At 35.1% G+C, this 21,346-nt stretch overlaps 1 long non-coding RNA gene across 2 annotated transcripts in view; it reads right to left on the bottom strand.

Annotated features, from left to right (window-relative positions):
* Window positions 1–21,346, bottom strand: part of LOC106665866 — a 377,468-nt gene that overhangs the window by 2,530 nt on the left and 353,592 nt on the right. The gene's annotated exons all lie outside the window — the stretch shown is intronic.

The following is a 21,346-nucleotide window of genomic DNA, read 5'->3' as shown; positions in this document are numbered from 1 at the left end:
CCAAACGCGACAGGTAGATTGACATAAACTACTAGCTTTTCTTTACTTACCTTCTATCTTATTTTTTATCTACCTACGTTTAATTGCTCCACAAATAATTTTAAAATCAAAAGTAGTTCAATCTTCAAAATCAAGTTAAATCTTAAGTTTGTTTAATCAGGTATAAGGAATTTTATAATAAAACATTTTCCTTATCAGGTAAAAATAATAATATATCGATTTGGGGATTACCGCTATTGTTTCCCATCTTCTTATTTTTTCGTGACAGGTAATAGTAACCCTTTTCAGGTATTTGGGTATTACGTTTTAAGCTTAATCCGAAATATGTCCAGTGAGACCTGCCCTTGCTTGCTAAAGTGACCTTTGACTGTAGTCCTTAAATGCCAGTTTCTAAAGCAGAAGCTGTTAAAATCGTACATATAACAAACACAGCACTAATTGCGAACGAATAAAATGATTTTCAAATATTAAAAATATGATTTATAACTACTCAAATACTCTTTTATCTATTTTACCTATCTTTTATCTTTATCGGTTTGCGCTTGGTTTTTTAAATTTTTGATTAAACGTGTGGTGATTAGTCACTTACTCAAAGTGTTTGTTTTCTGCGTAGAAGTTGATTGAGAAGAAATACTTTGAATATAAAAAAAATATTTATTTGCATTGTATAAGTTCCCTTTTTTCCACATTCTACATGTTTTTACTAAATTTAAACAATGTTTGTAAATCCCAGGCCCTGAAGATGATCTCAATAAAGATCGAAACGTTGGCACGATAAAGAAAATGTTTTTCTAAAAGCTACGTCACACAAAACCGCATCTCACGATCTCCAAATAACAACTATTATTTTTATTTCTTACACTTTTATTTAATCAATTTTGTTGGTTAAAATATTAAGTTATCTTATTAAATTAAGTTGTTAAGTTATCTTACAAACTAAAAGAAAGTTTCCTAGATCAGTGTCTAAGAGTAGTTGGCATTGTAAATCGATATGTTGATTATCTTTGAGCATAAAGGAAGCTAAATGAAGAATGAACAATATTTCGAAATTTTTGAAGAATTCTTTGCTGAGGTTACAATTATATGTTACTACGCACATATTTAACGAATTGAATCTGAAGGTCTATTTTATGTGGTATTAATATTGTCAATTTTCTTATTGTACGATTACGGCAACATAAAATTGCCTTCAAAACAAAGTGAAACAGAGGAAATATTATTTATGAATAAAAAGTTCGACGGTGATCATGGAGAAGGTCGAGTCAACCTCCATTAACCAATTCTTGTTTCGTTAGTGACGCGACAGAAATAGTTGCACGTCTGCCATCTCATAAAACATATTCACCGAATAAAATAGTAAAAACAAGTAGAACTTTATTTTAGGCCTAATACAATAATCTTTAAACAAAACGTAAGAAAATTGTCGGTATAGCTTAAAAATAATGGAATAAAGGTTTTATTAGACAATTGAACTTTTCACTGAAATTTAATTTGGAAGATTTTCTTCTATTGTTTAACGTAAGAACGTAAGACTTTTACCAAAATTAATCTCTTCTCGATAATGAAATTTAAAAATATTAACAATGAAAAATAAAATGCTTTCAGATTGTACTGGTCTTCAGCTTGCAACATCAAAGTGCAATAACACAAGGGATCCCGAACGGGGCATTTACCTAACAAGGGAAGATCAGGGGTTTTCTGAGAAGTGGAAATCATGTTTAATCCCGTTTAGTGCTGCTGGTTCGTCGGCTATAAGGAAATGTCCTTTTCTCCAGCATACTTCCACGGTGACATGCCGTTTGAGACTAATTCACATCATCCGTGTAATATAGGACGTAGCCAGTACGGAGAAGGATGGACCGCTATGCATTCAACAGTAGTTAAAAAAGAACAATTTTGGACCAACTTGGTCGATTTCATATTATATAATGGGTCATCTTCATCACTGTCTAAATTATGCGATACTCTTGAAAAACTCATAATTTTAATTCATTCAATATAATAAAAATATATGTTGGTAAAGTAACTATATACCAAGCAATAGTTTTGTGGAATTTATCGCGTACTCTATTTCTCTCTCTCTCTCTCTCTCTCTCTCTCTCTCTCTCTCTCTCTCTCTCTTCCTCCTTCCTTTCTTTTAGCTTGGTCACTATTTTTCTGGAAACACAGGAGCTCTTATTTGTAGAGAAGAATCGATAAACCACAGACTACTTCTTCTCTTTTAGTTTTTACTTTGTATCTATCTCTCTAGCTTTCTGTATTTAAATGGAACTATTGATTTTTGTCTTTATCTTGTTCTTCTTCTGATGAGTGTGAAATACATATAGGCCCATGATGCTAATATTTGTATTAGGATGTATTTTTCGTTGTTCCATTAGGCAAATTTTTAGAAAATTTGAACGTATATGTAAAAACAATTTAATTATTCCAAACGCGACAGGTAGATTGACATAAACTACTAGCTTTTCTTTACTTACCTTCTATCTTATTTTTTATCTACCTACGTTTAATTGCTCCACAAATAATTTTAAAATCAAAAGTAGTTCAATCTTCAAAATCAAGTTAAATCTTAAGTTTGTTTAATCAGGTATAAGGAATTTTATAATAAAACATTTTCCTTATCAGGTAAAAATAATAATATATCGATTTGGGGATTACCGCTATTGTTTCCCATCTTCTTATTTTTTCGTGACAGGTAATAGTAACCCTTTTCAGGTATTTGGGTATTACGTTTTAAGCTTAATCCGAAATATGTCCAGTGAGACCTGCCCTTGCTTGCTAAAGTGACCTTTGACTGTAGTCCTTAAATGCCAGTTTCTAAAGCAGAAGCTGTTAAAATCGTACATATAACAAACACAGCACTAATTGCGAACGAATAAAATGATTTTCAAATATTAAAAATATGATTTATAACTACTCAAATACTCTTTTATCTATTTTACCTATCTTTTATCTTTATCGGTTTGCGCTTGGTTTTTTAAATTTTTGATTAAACGTGTGGTGATTAGTCACTTACTCAAAGTGTTTGTTTTCTGCGTAGAAGTTGATTGAGAAGAAATACTTTGAATATAAAAAAAATATTTATTTGCATTGTATAAGTTCCCTTTTTTCCACATTCTACATGTTTTTACTAAATTTAAACAATGTTTGTAAATCCCAGGCCCTGAAGATGATCTCAATAAAGATCGAAACGTTGGCACGATAAAGAAAATTTTTTTCTGAAACCTACATCATAACAGACCGCATCTCACGATTACCAAATAATATTTCGGTCACTAAACACCACACAATAATAATTGTAGAGGGCGTCGGTGGCCCGGTGATTTTTTGATCTAGACGAGATGTCGATCTAGGCGGCACTGGTGAAAACAACTCAGAAAACTAAAAGCGCTTTCTTCTTGCCAAGCATTAGGCAATATTTCCGTGGAACATCAAGGCACATCAGCGATACGGGTCATAGTGGCATTAGGACTTCTCTAGGAACCCCTTTGAAGTTCGATGTATGACCCTCTTGCACTATATAGTCGATGTGCGGTTGTCATCAGAGCATTTCATCAATGGTTATGCCGCGGTTCTATCCGTACACGGATACCCGTGGTTTTGGTGGTGAAATTAAATTCTATTTCCTCGGCATGTGCAATTATGAGCATCAGCAGCATCGGGCTCGCTCTACATTGCTGTATTTATGCACAGAAGAGAACATGAAGAGGTGGTATACAGTGTGCAGACCACAGTATTGATGAAAGGCAATAATTTGTTAGTTAATGCTATTATGCCTTAAACTGTAATAATTGTATTAATGTGTGTTAATTAATTGGTATTTAAGGTTAAATGTTAAAGGTAATTCTAAATCGCAAGGGCAGTCTTACTGAGATTTCTAAGGAATCATCAAACACCAAATCGAACTGCCTACAAATAGGTTGTGAACCATTACCTTTCACGAAAAGATAAGATACGGAACAATACAAATGACGGGTTTACGGGTTATCTCCAAATCAATATATTATTTCTTTTACTACTACTTAAAGCTGTTTTATTAACAAAATGTCTGATGGAAAAACCCTGGTTACTGACTAAAACTGACTGTAATGAACTTGAGTAAACATTTTTATGTTACAAATAATTTATGAGTCAATCGAGCTCTGATGCATATTATGTCAACCCTTCAGATAACAAGAATTACGCAATACATTCAGATTTTAAGAAATTTTCTCAAGATTTTAAAATTATTTATAGAGCAGATAGGTAATTTAAAATAAATAATGGATGGAATTGAGAAAACAACAAAAAAAGAGACAGAGAGGAAGAGAGAGAGAAAGAGAGAGAGAGAAAATATGAATTTTTTTTTGTTTTTCCGTGTTTTCTTCCAACGGTTGGACGATGTTAACACAACACACTGCCGGCATAAAATTTATAGAGAGAAATTGAAATAAAGAACGATCACGAGAGTTAGTGAAAAAGCGCAAGAGAAAAATATGAGGATGATCGGATGTATCTGTAAACATTGAGTTACTACGTTTTTCAGGGAACAAAGAGTGTAAGAGAGAGAGAGAGAGTGAGAGAGAGAGAGACAGACAGACAGAGACAGAGAAGAGAACTGAATAGAAACATAATTATTAATACTCGGAGTATTAGAGAGAGAAAGNGAGAGAGAGAGAGAGAGAGAGAGAGAGAGAGAGAGAGAGAGAGAGAGAGAGAGAGCTGACATTAGAGGGAGAGAGAGGAAATATGGAAAGAAAGAGAGAGAGAGAGAGAGAGAGAGAGAGAGAGAGAGAAAGAGAAGAAAAGGGAAAGAAAAAGAGATAGATAAATAGATAGTGATGGAGAGATCGGGTGGGAGTGTGAATTGACCAAGACATTATATGGATGGTGGATATTAATTTCTATATAGCACTGATTGAACCTAGCGTACAGTGCATATAAAGAGTTATTGTCCTTGCGTCAATGAATCAAGGTATTACATAAAAGGCAGAGAGCACGAATTATTCGACAGTACGTCACCTTGTGTAAGTTAGAAGAAATTTATAGTTCGCGTGCAATAAGGCCGTAATTCTTGCCCGTCATAAGTTATTAATGATTTCTACTGGGCGAAGTGAGGCGGTAAACAATGTAGAAGTGCGAAGTGGCGACGCCCCGTGTGAGACAGGGATGGGAGGTAGAAATTCTATTAGGACGGGGTAATATTTAGGTTGGGGTGTGGTTGAAAAGGGTTGTCCGGGTGTTCCGGTTCGCGGTATCTCGCTCATTGTCGTGGAGGGGAAGCTTGATAGCGGAGGGCGGCTGGACTTCCTCCAGGAAATGGGAAAGAGGCACCTTTCTGCTATCTCTGGAAGGGTCGTCTTGGATCCGCCCCCCGGGGCGTCTCCAGGACCGCCGACAATGATGACACTGGATCATCCTGGATCTACGAAAACGGCTGCTTTGTGATGCCCGTTTCTGCCAGGGTGATGTAATAAAGCGTTTAAAATAATCTCGTATGAAAAATGTCGGTAGTGATAAAAAAAGAAAGAAAAATGAAGTAGGAAAACGCTAAAAAATTTAATAAATTGAAGTTCAATTGAAAATAGATAATAGATAGAATAAATCTATTATTTAGACGGATTTTCAATGTATTTCAATTTTGTAATTTGAGCTACGAATCGAAACTTCTCTTAAATTTTAATTATTTTTGGGTCATAACACAGTATGAAAATATATTAATGTATGTTTATCTGTTTAAATTTTAATAATATTTATAAAAAAATAATAATATATAAAAAATAAATACAGTAGACAAATAAAATAAATATATAAACCTTACAGGATCGTAAATTACTTTCTGCCGGTGGTTAGCAAAACAAATTAGGTGACTAAACGTAATTATCCCATTTTCACGAATAAACTGGATTGTCGGTATGGTCTTGATGAAAAAACGAATACGAAATTAACGAACTATTAATAGTTTTTTCATTGCGCTCTGAGAGGATAAAATCAGGCGAATGCGGATGGTGTATAACATTCCAGCCAAGCTCCAATAATTTCTGGCGCATCCGCATAGAAACTTGGGGGCGAGCGTTATTCGTGGAACAGCGTAGGTGGAAAACAATACCCTTAGTTAACCGAGTAGTATGCCAATTAACGGTTTAGCCACCTTCTTGGGATGTAATCCGGCTTTTGGAGATGTTAACAGTGGGTCGCTGCTTTTTCCCCAGGATTGCTCCATTCACCTCGTTGTTAAGAATCCGTTGTTCATCTCCAGTTAGCAATAGTTTTAAAAATGAGTCGCTTACACTGCTTTTTAGGACATAATCACAGATGCGAACCAATAAATTCATCTCAGTCAACATATGACTAACCCGTATAACGCTCCGACAAATACATCCAGCTGCTCTCTGATGCGTTCAAACATTTGTATAAAGTAAGATCAGTATCTGTGCAATGTCTCGTGTCATTGTGTGGATGTTTTTTTAACAAAAGCTATTTTGTCATTATCAATGGTTGAAGGACGGCCAGAGCGCTTGGTGTCTTCCAAATTGAAAGTGCTGCTTTTGGACAGAGCAAACCACTTATGAACAGTATTTTCTCCTAAAGCGTCATCACTTTTCTTAACAACCTGAACTTAGATTTTAGATTTGCGGTACCTAATTTTAAAAAAAAATTAAATTACAAAAATGTGGTATTTTATTTAAATTTTAAATTAGCCAAACACCTTGTAAAATTACTCTATGTTAAATGAAACAGTCGAATTGCAACATCTTAACTAATCTTTTTTGAGAGAAGGTAAATCAATACGGACAATGGTAACATTGCTTGTAAAGGAAAAATGGATAAAATCGAATTATTGAAAAACACAAAGGACTTATTTCTTAACCAATAGTATTTTAATGTACATTTCCCATTCTCACCCAAGATGGGGCATTGACCTATAAAAAGAAAGGTAACTTCTCTCGCTCTATACCTGAGTCCATAATGAGCATTCATCAATGTTTGGGTTATCTTCGGCTTGTGGTTTTATCTTAAAACCTCCTCATGCTTTAGGCAAAAACGATTTGTTGTAATGGTGAACTGTAAGAAATAGTCATCGACCAAATTTCTGGACTGGTAAAACCAATGTGATAAGTCGGCTTTAATTCATCATACTTGTTTGGTCCCTTGAGCTAGTCGAGCAGCATTTCTATTCTTTTTTGAAACGTAGACGCATTTGGCTTGTTCTTTGATTACAACAGGCTTATGTAAGATCTTGGTATAAGAAAGAATTAAAAACAATTTTCGCACAATGAATGAACTCTATTCTAATACTTTTTTCGTATTAGCCTTATTAGCCAAAGCCAATCATACCATTTTGTAGTTGTTGTTTTATTTTATTACTTTCTTACGACGTTTCCTGATTCTTTACCTAACCAACACGTATCGCAGTGTAATTTTGTATAAATGTCATACACGTTACATTTTGTGTCCAATATCTCTTAAAAATATAACTATTGCTCCGTAAACTTTAACATTATTTGAGCCCAAAATAGTTTTGTAGTTCAATGGAAGATCCATGAAATGGATTGTGGAGTTGAATAATTTTTCTCTTTCTTTCTTATATTTGTGACACATCATGGTGTTCGCCATTTGAGTTATTACCATTATAATTTTTATCAACCATTTGAACAATGGTTACAAACTCTAGATTTGGCTATATTTATTTCGCATAAATATTCATTGCAAATAGCATGGTTCGAGCGTAGTCTACATATTGTTCGACACATATCCTTATTTACTGGTTGGTTCTTAAACCAGGAAATACCGACTTTCGGCTATATGGATTTGAAAAAACTTCCTTTACTCGAACTTTGACAATTTAATATTCAAATCCCCAAACGTGACTTGCACAACAAATTATTAATCTGCGAACTAAATTAAAGATTTGAAGTATATTCCGCAGCGGAATTTTAGGTTTTGCTATGATCTCACGCGCTGTAGAAGATAAGCTATGCTATGCCAACTGCCCTTTTTTATTTTAACATCAACGGAAGGACACTTTTGGTGAAAGTAAACTTTATTTAATAAAATATGACTTGGTGTCGTTTATTTCACATTAACTTTCACCTTTTCAACATGCCAAAATCTTTTAGTTAACCAAACTAAACTTCAAGCAGTGTGTTTTGCAGTAATTTCCAAGAATGTATCTAAAAAAAAGCAAATATCGTCAAATGTATAAAGTTGAAGTACCGCACAGTTGTTTTTATGTGTCTCACAAATCGAATATTGTTATATAACGGGATTAATTTACTATTAGCACTAAGCCACATATTCCCTAGTGGTTTATATTTTGATTTTTATCCCCAATGCATTTACGCTGAAGAAACTGATTGCGGGCTAATCCTCGCATAGCGCCTAAGTGCTTCCACAACGAGGAGGACGTAAATGCGTCATTGTACGATGGCAATAATCTTGAGAAATGACTTCCCTTAAGGAAAGGGCCATAACACTCCATCGTCTGAGCATTTTTCCAGTCGCGCTGGCAATTTTTCAATATTTTATTTTGTAAAGTTTTCACACAAAAAACGCGCTTAAGTCAAATTTGACCGTTTTCGAATATGCATTTTTCTTATTGGTTACATATTTGTTTGAAATATAATTGTATTTGTTTGTTTTAAATGGATATTTGTTTATATGAAGTATTAGTAATGGGTTTGTAAAATAAAGTTTTTTTTAATGCTTTTTATTTCTACGAATATAGCAGTATGATTATTTATAAAGCGTAGTACAGACATGGATCACAATCCGTCTGCCGAAAATAATTTAAAAAAATTCATAACAGCCACAAGTTGCGAGATTTCTTTATGCGATCTGCGGGGGATGATTTCATTTGATCAATTCAGAACATTTTGGTCCGTCTGTTCTCGCTGCTTTGGTCTGTCTTAGTGTTACCTATCCGTTATTTATAAACGGCCTCGACTGACAAAATAGCACACTGAATATGCATCCACAAGCTCACTTCATTTAATCATCCTCGCCTTTTTTCAAACCTAGAAATAGTCGGTATAGAGCGGGTTAATGTCAATAAACTATTTATAGATTTAAGAGAGGTGTGATTTTTAACCAGATCATGTAAATGGGACGTTGAGCGGTTTTTTAAGCAGGTCCTTGGATTTTAGAATTTCGGTCTTGTTGCCTCTAGAGCGGACCGCGTTAGTACGAACAGGGAATTCTTTTGCAATTTGGATACTCTTGTCACATCTTATTAGAGGGTATATAGATAGCAAATCTCTTCTATTGTCGAAAACGCCTAAAGCTCAGAAATGTGTAAAAATTGTCTTCCGCCTCTCCTTAATTCGATGATTTTGTCGTATCACCAGCCTCCAGAGGCGAAACATACTGATATATACGCATCAACTGTTGCGCATGATGTAATAGAGGCTCATGAGCGGCTTCCTACTCCTCTCAAGAATAATTTAGCGTTTCCCAGATCCCTCCCACTTCGGGATTTGCATAGCATTATGTGCCTCCCTTTCGCCCGTCCCGTCCTCCTCCCGACTGAATACGTTTCCGAGTCGTTCTTCCCATTTTATTTTATTTGTTTGCTGCGTTTAGTTCCGAATTGTTGCCCTAAACCGACTTGTCCTCCCCTATCACAGTAAATCATGGTTGTTGGAACAAAAAAAATCTTCCTTTTCTTAGCAATCTTTCCGACAAGAGGCAATACTGCGTGGATATTTCACTAATAAGGCCATTGATGAGCCGATTTGACATAATAGCTTTAACGTGACAAATAAATTGTCTTGTTTGTTTGAAAATGACAGAGCCGGGATTCACGACTAAACATACCAAGATGCTCAACCTCTCTCGTTTATTAAGAACTAATGGTACAGATGCCCCATGCTACAATTACGAGATATTAATAATAATTCTTGTTCAAAACAGCGTCCTTTCATTTCCTACAAGTTTCTTATGTTTCTACATCAAAAAGGGATAACTTTTCATTAACCAAAATGCTTTACAAAATATATTTACAATAAATTACAAGCATAAACATAAAGATATACATAAAATGTATACTCTGTTATACTCCCTCTGCTAATAAATTCTTCCATTTGAAAATATGAAATCAAATATAAAAATATTAGTACCTTAAAGCACGCAAAAGTTAACTACACAAAATCAATTGTTAAGTTTGCAGAGGTATCTCATTTTAGACAACAAAATTGACCCAGAGTCGTTGAAGGCAAAAACACAGAATTCCATATCTGTGACATATTTCTAAAACAAACACAGATATGTGGTTAGCTGTACCTATCTTTTGAAAACATGTAGAACGTTGAATTTCATGTTTTCTATTGAAGGATCATACTCAAAAGGGGTAATGGTGAAACAAAATATCCCATGAATAAATCAGGAAGCGATAACACCCTCGGACACAATTTAAATTATTGTCCTAATCTAAATAAAAAATGAGGTTTCAATATTACCATATAATTCTTTCCATGTAAGGTCTTCGTTGAAATAAAAAAGTCAGTATCACGAGCGGGATTCGAAACCACTTGAGCTATCGTGACTTCGATCCTCTTCGACACCAACTCTCCATCTCAACTTACAACCGTTCGAACCTTCCCCCTTTTTGCCATTTTCAATTAAAAGAAGTATCACTTCACTAAACATCTCCACGTGGCCACATCATAAGTCGCTGAGAATCCAATCCAATTATACGACATTTGAAAATGGTAAAAAGAGGGAAGGTTTGAACGGTTGTAGGTTGAGATAGAGAGTTTGTGTCCAAGAGGATCGAAGTCACGACCAGCTCAAGTGGTAGAGCAGCGACGTATTTAGCCGAAGGTCGTGGGTTCGAAACCCGCTCGTGACACGGACTTTTTTATCTCAACCAAGACCTTACATGGAAAGAATAATTAATTGAACGATGTAACTTGGTCAATTGACCACTACAACGTAAATGAATTACCATATAAGAAGGATATATTTTTTTTTGAAAAAGAATAAATTACGTAAGAAATACCTTCGAAACTTCTCGAAGACCTTATAGCGATCATAGGATCAAATTTTGTCTGCAAAACAAATTGTATAGATCGTAACACTTCGTATATTGATTACGGAAGTACGTCGTTCTGTGGCAATAACATTGGCCAATAACATTTCCCAGCCCTGGAAACATGTTTATTGAAAAACAAGTGAAAGATAATCGAGATGTCATAGTGATTTGTATGTGTTCTCAATATTTATTCGAGAACCCCTAAAGAACCACTTCTCAGTTAACTTTGCCATACCCCCAATCCTGAAATTCATCACATTGCAATTTTGTTTAGTTTTAGAGTAATATTTCTAGTTTTGAACATATTTTTCTAGTATATTTATATATATACGTCACACATCGACACAAAACAAACGCCTTATAAGACACAAGTGAAAACGATCTGGATGTACGGATTAGAACTAAGGAGCACAGATAAACCTTCCAACATCCAAACAATACAGCCCTTCCAATCCAAAGATTTCATATATTCTGTCAACGCTCCCCACTAAGTTTCCAACACTACGATCCTTCCTTAAAAACCGAATTCCAAAAAATTTTCACATCTTAACCCACTAGCCTGATGCATGTCCAACATTACCCATCCCTACAACCGAGTAAGACGACCGATTGCCCTGGGTCTTCCTTACGAATAGTACACAAGTTTTCAGAAAACTGGGAGAATATCAATGATTGCTTCGTCCTTTCATTATATATATAAACGATAAAATTGTATTTCATTACGTAATGTATATCATTTTTACAGACGTTAATTAAAATAACTTAAAAATAGCATATTTATGTTCAACTGAAGAGCAATTGAGTTGTCGGCTAACAAGCACATCATCAGCGTATAACAATGATTTAATTTCTGTGATGCCGACCTTAACTCCTCCTTCAATGATTGATGGCTAATCATTTAAGAACAAATAAGAAAATGTAGGTTTTAAAAGGCTCAGAACTTGACAACAATAATTATGACCTTCGGTACTATCTGCCATTTCAGCCGCAACGTTTTTAAATAAAAATTCATTCACTTTCTTATTTCATACTTTTCAATTAATTAACCTCCTCCATCATCCTTTACTGATCTATTTTAGAGTCAATGAGGTATTGAATATTCCACCACTCACGCAACGCCATTCACGCTACTAAATTTGTTCACTCTCACTATACCCAAAAGGGAACACAAAACAAAATATCTGTTAGTATTATATACAATAAAACATCCCTGTTTTTTCTACAATTGGGAACAGTAGACCCAAATAATCACTACCGGGTCCTAGCACATTTCTATTCTATCGTAATAGGGGCCTTTCTACACAGAACCAACGAATGCCACTGGTCTATCTTTTGCGGGACACATCGAACAATTTCTCTCTAAATACAAGCTTTGGTTCAGAAGTAAGTATACTTGTGTCAACCTCCCTTGGCCTATTCTTAGTCGGATGAGTATTACACCTCTTCATCGTCCTCCGAAGGTCACCTATCTACCGAGCTTTTGATACGTGAGAGCTTCTCAGCCGATCCAGCTCACCGACGCTTTCCTTTCCACTTAATTATGCTTTTAAAAGCGTAGTTAGACTGAGAGTGCCGGATAATTTCACTTTCTACAATTTTCATTATGTAAATTCAGAGAATTTATTGATTTGCAACTTGCTGTTTACAATTATTGAGCAATAAAATATCAGTATGTAAAGTCTACTTAGAGTATAGTAAATGCAGAGGTGGGGCAAGTGACACCTTGGGGTTGGGGCCAAGGCGACGGAGGCGTTCGTGGGACAACATTTCGGAACTTTTGGGTTTCTTTTCTTCAACAAACTTTTCTGGGAGAGCACATTTCCAAAGCGGTCTGCGCATTTGAGCATCGAGTTCAGGATGGTCCGCGACTTGTTATTTTGATCCTGGACACGTTTTGCCTTCGTGATAGTTTGATCTCGAGGGGGCTCGATGTCAGGTTGCTTTCGACTTTCTGTATCTTGGAAAAATATTGTTCTCAATAAAGCAGACAAAAAACGGTTTTTTCCAATCAGTTTTTGCCACTTACAATATTTTGACTGAAACTTATACATTAACCAGCTGCTTCTATGGTTTTCTGCAAGCTGAGCTTAAAATTTAAATACACTAGTTTTCGTGGTCCGCTTGACCGATTATTATCTTTTTATTAATTAAGGTTTTTAGTTGAAATAAAAAATTCAGTGTCACGAGCGGGATTCGAACCCATGACCTTCGGCTGGGTGGATCGAAGTCACGATAGTTCAAGTGGCAGAGTAGTGGCGTATTTAGCCGAATGTCGTGGGTTCGAATCCCGCTAGTGACACTAACTTTTTTATCTCAACTAAAAACTTAGTTAATTGAAAGTTAAAATTTAAATCTGATTCGGTCTTTACCTTAGAGCAATGACGTCAATTCAAACCGCTTTTTTTTCAAAACTATTATTATTTAGTTCAATATGAAATATTTCTTAATACACAATGAGAATTGGTGAATGAGGCTTGAAAAAATCAAACTGAATTAATATTGAACACGAAACTTTTATTTCAAGTTGTTTGTGATATCATTTACCCAACCATAAATGATTACTTGATCGAACAACGATACTTAGTTAATAAACAGCAAGTATAGCTGACCAGACTTGATAAATTAGGTCTGCGTTAGGAATGATAATTAAAGGGTGAAATTTATTGTGCTTATAATTTTTCTATCAAAGGGGTTTTGGTCGATGTCAAAGTAGTATTTCAATCGAATCAGACGGATTTGAAGTTTTCCGCACAATCACGCATAATATGAAAGATTTCGTATTTGGTGGAACGATATTTTGGGATGGGGCTGCTGGAAAATCATTTTCTGTAAATTGAATTCCAACTTCCAAACAAGAAATGTTTATTTTCATGATGCCTGTATTTTATTTTCCAAACATTCAGGTATTTCAAGCTGGTTCTATTTTTCAATTCCAAAGAAAAAATACCACTTTATAATTAGTATACGTCGGAATTAATTCTGCGAGATTAACTTGAAGTATGAAGAAAAAGGGCATGCTGGAAAAGCTATGCTACTTTCTCATTATCCTTTTTTTTAATGCAAAAACATTATTCACCTAAAGAAAATTGAAAACAAGTAGCTTTTGAACTTTCTAAATAAAGGTGCTTTTAAATTTTAGGTTCTGAACATCAACTATTCAACTTTTCACAGTTGGACCCATCTTAAGCTAAATTTGTACAGAAATACAATGTAAATCCGTTCGTAGCGTCAATTAAATTCTTCCCATTCGTTTGATATTCCCAATAAATGTATTATACTGCTTTGGTAAAAGTGAAGGGAATGGCGGAACTCGGCTTATTAAACATGGCCGACGTGTTATCATCCCGGTCACGTGATGACGCGTTGATGAATGATGATGAGCAGACGTAGGCCCCTCCACCTTCCACGCACGACGCGTCACGAATACACAATGACCACTAAACACTGTCCGATTTTGGGTATTCTAGCTATGGCCGGATTTGCATAATTCCGCAATTCATCTGGCGTGGTGGGGTGTCCAAGGTTTTTTTATTTGTTGTTTCGAAATAGATGTTGCTGCGAGGCTAGGTTTGATGTATCATTCTCCTGAAAACCATTTACGTCATATATTCCATATGTGAAATGCTTTTATGACGATTTTTATTTGTCAGGTCGTCTGGGAGCTTTGCTAAGAAGACAACTTCAAGTAACATAAAAACATCCTTCTCTGGTGAAATGTATTTCTGTGTCTAGGAGTATTTTTAGATTGTATACGGTTTCATTTTCCCCAAGCCATCTTGATATGCCTATTCTCGCTGTATATTTCGGTTGGATGAGCCACTGCACTTTCACATCATCACTGGAAGTGTGTTGACCATCGAGTCGACTTCCTCTTAAAAGAACCAACAGAAAACACATAATCACTTAAGACAGCAAAATGTAGCACACTTTCACGTAAACAACGCGAGAATAGGGGTACCTGGATGATCAGAAGAATCAAACGAGACGCTTATGTTCAATCACTTTTATTCTTTGGTCTACAAACTTACAAATCCTTAGTCTCAAATGTTCTACGTAGTCCACTATTCTCGCTGCATATTTCGGTCTGATGAACTACTGCACTTTGAAAGTGTACATTTGAGGACTCTCGCGATCACCCATGTGTTCATTAGTTTCATGCTAGAGACAGCCCATATTCACTGACGATAACGAGAATAGGCGGTCTGCATGAATCAGGAAAGACTGGGTATAGGTGGTCAAACATTTTGTGCGTGTGGTCTACGAACTTATACGGAATTTGCTTTTCTGTTATATATAATTACGTGATGAATTTACTTAATGATAATTAGCTTGTAAAATATTTTGGGCGGTATTCCAAATTTGTACATGCGCGGTGTTTTATCGACCATGATATTTCTGGTCCGCTACTTTCCTTCAAAATAATTGTCTCCAGTTTTCCCTCTTTTTCACACTTTTTAGTGAAGGTAAATACACAGCTAGCACTCAGCTATATTTTTAGAGGTTTGCTTTGAGTTCATCGTTATTGTTGATTATAAATTCGTCAGATTTGTCAGTTTGAGGACTGTGATGACAGAAAGATCAATGATAATAATCCAACTCTTACACATAGTTGGGTTAAAATAATTATAAACGTCAGTGTCACGAATGTGATTCGAACCCTCGACCTTCGGCTGAATACGCCGCTGCTCTACCACTTGAGCTATCGTGACCTCGATCCACTCGGACATCAACTACCCACCTCAACCACATCTTTTGAATTTTCTCTCCTTTTTGCCATTGTTCATATGTCGTGTAATCGGATTTGATTCTCGGCGACAAATGAAATGGCCACGGAGAGCTTTAGTGAAATATACTTCATTTTTAAGTATATTGGCAACTTTGGCAAGTCAAAAGGTGTGGTTGAGGTGGGAAGTTGACGTCCGAGTGGATCGATGTCTCGATAGCTCAAGGTGTAGAGCAGCGGCGTATCAAGCCGAAGATCGTGGGTTCGAATCCCGCTCGTGCCATTGACTTTTTTATCTCAACTAAAAACCTTCATTAATTGTAATATATTAATTAGTCAAGCGGACCACGAAATTAGTGAATTTAATTAATATTTAAGTTACAAAATTACGTTGCTTCCTAAAATTTAAAGTTTTAATGTTTTTATTTATAAATTAACTTAGGAACAGTTATGAAAAAATTGGATTTGTGCCTTATGACCCATGAGGGAGATTTGTGGCCGTAATGCCGGATGTATGAGAGCAAGGATGGTTATGTATCCTCCCACGATGTCTACAATTGGACCTAATAGACAATATCCTGCTGAATCAAGGCTTCACAAGTGATTTAGTCATTAGTCAAGCGGTGCTAGAAACATCGAAGGAAGTGTCACAACCTAGGACAATTTCTCCTGGGCGTCAAATGGTTTCAATTTTAATTTCAAATGGTTCGATAGTCAAACGTTTTCAAAAGTAGACTGGTCGACTTTATCTCCCTATATTCAAATATCATCGATTATGCTAACTGTTATGCATACGTTATGGACCAAATATATGTATACATGTGAGATTTTAAAGAATATTTATATCATATTGATTAACAATAGTAAACATTTCCACTTATGGAATAATCAATCCATTAACTATTAGGGTTTACTGAACGAATAAAAAAGGAAAATATAAAAAGTTGAAGTGAAAATCAGTCCAAACGCTAAAAAATTACAAACCATACAGGGGTCTTTGTTGTTGTTATTTTACATTACCCTTTACATTACCACTTCGTTAAGGGACTGTTGAATGAAAAAAATTATAAACTACGTTCCTTTTTTCTACAGTTCTATGAATTCTTCCTCTCGTTTGAAAGATGTGACAATGGAAAAATGTAGGATTTCATCAACTATGGCTGGTTGCTAGGAGCAAATCAGCAATGTAAAAAATGTTTAGATTAAACGGGGATCTTGGGACACTCTCAACATGACAGACAAGAATGACACATCTACACGGAAAACAAACATTTTGTTGTTGATCTCAATAAAGATCGAAACGTTGGGACGATAAAGAAAATGTTTTTCTAAAACCTACGTCACACCAGACCGCATCTCACGATCTTCGAATAAACATTGACTAACGGTCACTAAACACCACACTCGTTTATATTAAAACAAACAACAAAAATTTATTTTAATTACGTTGTTATCTAAATGCCGAACGCGCTCCGCCTATTTATTTTTGTTTGGCTGTTACAGCAATGTGCCGGCTCTAGAACGAAGGGGGAAGACCCGGGTAAACAAATCATTTCCAACGGGAGGGTGGCGTTTCTACAAATTCTTGCGTATGCGAAATTAATGAGGCGTAGGTTTGCCCAGTTTGCCCAGCAAATCATGCAAAGCAAATCTTTGCATTGTTGTTTAAACTTAGAAATACTGAAGAGGGACACGGCTCCCTCGGGCAAAGTCCGGACCGGCGTTCGCTGATTAAATTTTCACTGGTTGATACTAACTATTAGGAAAAAATAAAAATTTAAACAGTCTCACCTTTGTTCACATCTAGCTCGGCGAAAAGCGGATAAACGAAGAAAATACGAAACGAAACGTCTGAGCAAACCGTGTCGACTGAAGGGAGACCAAAGAACGGCTGGGACATGGTTGATAATAACACTTTTGTGAACATGCAAAACGAGGCTTAACTTTAAAAGGAGCCCGGTTTAAAAAAAAAGCCATTGAAAACCACCTTTAAGTTTATTCGCCACTCGTCGCTGCAGAATAAAAAAGCAAGAAATTTCTGAAAGTGAATTGCCCGGCATCATTGTAAAGAAGATCTGTAATTATTATCAAGTAGGCCAGCGAGTATAGGCTGACCAAAGATCAAAAACACAACCAACCTTCATTATTATTAGTAGAATTTTACTTTTAAAACTATGTACTGCGACGTACAACTGAGAAACAACTAAAAATAAATTTAATTTAAATAACAAATGAGCCTACGCATTGATGCTCTTCCCGAATTCGTTTAAAAGGTCAAAAATGCCCATATCTTGAAAAATTCATTAAGAAAACATAAAATTGGCTATCTTTGACGTGGGTTGTATATTTTTAAATATTTTTCACCTCTCACTGTCGTTAATTTGTGCTTAATGTTCATGTGTACTGTTAATGTTTCTTAATTTTATCTTAATAGAAAAATTACTTCCGAATGGAGTGAGAAGGCTACTGACGTGGAATCATCGGAAAAAAAAGTTGATGGTAAAAATTATTTATTTTAATATATTCGAAACTTATTTATAATAATGGCTAGCCTCAAAATAAATTAGATGTTGATGTATAGACCGAGCTTTAATAATTTTCTCAAGAAACGAACTTCAAAACAAAAGTTTTTCTTCAAAATTTCTGGCCTTACAAATTATCCCAGATTTTTTTTTCAAAAATCGCAAAATGACGGCAACTTTCAAACGTACCTACCGATAAATATGAAACTTTTAGTCTTTTAAAATTTTAGAAGTTAATCTTTGAAATGGTTTTTGTTGATTTCATACTTGTTTCCTTTTCTCTTATTGACAGACAATTCTATGTTGTTTAAAAAGGGTTGAAATAAGAGGAATTAGACATACCAACGGAAGTAATAAAGATAAATTTGACTGATATCCAAAGGGGTTATGTATTATTTTACTGGAACACCTGGCATTAGAGAAAATAAGTTGTCTCCGTCAAGAAAATCCTAAGAAAAAAATTGACTTTTTATTTATTTATTTTTGTATTATTATTATTTTTTGCAACACCAGAGGTCTTAGCAAGCTCTAGGATGTCGGTGTTTTTGAACAAAAGCCCATTTGTAAGTTTGTGGGATCTTTCCCTTAAATAGATAAGCGCTGTCGACTGTAAATCCAAAAAAATATTCTAAAAAAAATAATAATATTTCAATTAATTATTATTTTTAGCTAAGAGCTTCGTCGCGATGAAAAAGTTGGTGTCACAACGGGGATTCGAACCCAGGACCTTCGGCTCAATACGCCGCTGCTCTAACCAACCAGATGTCACGATAACTCAAGTCGTTAGAGCAGCGGCGTATTGAGCGGAAGATCGTGGGTTCGAAACCCGCTCGTGACACTAACTTTTTCATCTCAACTAAGACCTTAGATAAAAAGAATAATAATTGAAATAATTAATACGATCAATGAGACAACTAAGCATAAATGAATTTATAAATATGGTTGGTGTCTAGAAAATAAAATTGAAAATAGTTTTAATAGGCTATAAAATATAATAGTCATTATGTATTGCGCATTGCACAAGTAGAAAAGTCGTTTTTCCTAATTGACGCTATAGTTATACATTTATCATGTAAGTTATAAGAAAAGATAATTTCTTCATAAAGAAAATGTATTTAAGTATTAAAAACTTTTGAATATTGTTTTGTTTAACAATAGTTGAGATGTGCATATGTGCATAAGACCGCTAAACATATATGAATTAATATAATAACAATATTTTTGAGTCAACTTGAGCTAAAAAAAATAGGGTAGAGAAACTTGGAAGAAATAGAAAAAATTGCTCAAGTGATTTATTTTATTTCTTCAGTTCCAATTTATTTACAGAAGAGACGTATGTGCCATTAAGTGTAATTTTTTGAATGTAATGGTGTAAATTGATTTGATTCAATTTAGTCGTGTTTCACGGAATTTAACACCTGTTGGTGTTTATTATGGACTAAGAGGGTAATTTACAAATTAGGGATCAATTGTTCTTTCTTGAACAAACAGAGCCCATTGTGCCACAGGGTGATAATAGACGTTGGCGTAAAATTCGGTTGTATTGTGGTTAGTCGATCATTAAGTTATTCCGGCGCACTTTAAAAAACTTGACCTGGGATACAAATGATGATTAACCTTGTCCTATTCAATTTGGATTTACTACAATTCATTGAGGGACTTCGCATCCATTCAGGGCTCCCTTGCCTCTGTGGCTCGAGTCATCACAATTCAGGACCCCCATTCACCTAGGGCACACAGTCCGGATCACAATGATCTTTACTGCCTTTTCATTGCGGACAAAGATGAGCAAGTGGTATTTCACAGGGTATCCTTTTCTAAAAGGCGCGTGCTGGACACCTTTTCAATTTTTCGGGGTTTGGCTTTTTGACCCGGCCAATTAAAGTGTAAAAGAACCCTGGTAAATACCGGGGTAAACCTCTGGCTTATTAACCTCGTATTCTCTCTGTTGTCTGTTGCCTGTCTACAAAAAACCGATGGAAAATAATTTTACAAGTGTCATTAACGCCTTTTTAAATGTTTCAACGAAACTGAATAGATAGCCAAGGAAAACGTCGCCCCGGAAATTATGTTATTTGATGACTGGTCACTAGGGCGGAACGCAACGCGTGCTCTACCACTGACCGCTTTAGACAAAAAATACCACAAAACTCGATTAGAAAGAGCAATCATACATCTGAGTCCTTTTTTCCTGCTGGATGAAAACTACGCTTGACAAAGTTGTCTCAGTTGACGTATTCTCCCTTGTTTTTACCTAGATATAACAATTGTCGCCACGTGCCATTTATTGCAATAATAATCTTTCGTCAGTTGAGCAATAACTTGGATTATTTATTATAAATCAGAAAACCCCAACTAATACAAGTTTTATTTTCAAAAAGAACAATTATATAGATTTCAAATATAATAAATGATAAGTGTTCTTATTTATTAGTATTTTTGAATAGTACTTTGCCATTATTACACAAAAATTAGACTGTCGTATAGCAAAACTACTACTGAAACACAGGCACTCAGGAGTGACGGGTTAAAATATATATTAAACAAAAAACGTATTTTTTAAATTTATTTTATTATTATATTTATTTATTTTTTACGAGGCTTCGCAACAGCAGAGGTTATATCAACCCTCGGGGTGCCGGTGTTTTTGGAAAAAAAGCCAATTTCTAAGTATGTCGGGTTCGAATGCAGGGCCGGTAGATTCGAACCCGGGACCTTTACCTTACAGTGATGCGCGCCTAGTCAACGCCTAAACCATTGCGGCCATCGACGCTCCCCCCCCCCAAAAAAAAAACCATTTTGAAAAACAAAATAACTGTAATATTGATTTTGTAGTTCTTTTTTCAATAAACAAATAAAACCAACATTTTCCGAAAACTGTTTTTATTTCGAGGTAGTTTCTATATACAAAATTTCTACATAAGACATACTTTTAATAATTTCTATTGTTGTTTTATTCTTTTATAGCACCTGACTATAAATCTGACTTGTATATCTGAGGATTGTATAACACTGTGGTAATAATTATACAGAAATCCACTATATTTCGTGTTCCGATTGACCAAATAACTTCTTTCAATTAATTAATCT

Source organism: Cimex lectularius, unplaced genomic scaffold, assembly GCF_000648675.2.
Source record: "Cimex lectularius strain Harlan isolate CLEC.00 unplaced genomic scaffold, Clec_2.1 scaffold197, whole genome shotgun sequence".
NCBI lineage: Eukaryota > Metazoa > Arthropoda > Insecta > Hemiptera > Cimicidae > Cimex > Cimex lectularius.
Note: the sequence above shows the minus strand (reverse complement) of the source record. Positions and strands in the feature narration are given on the sequence as shown.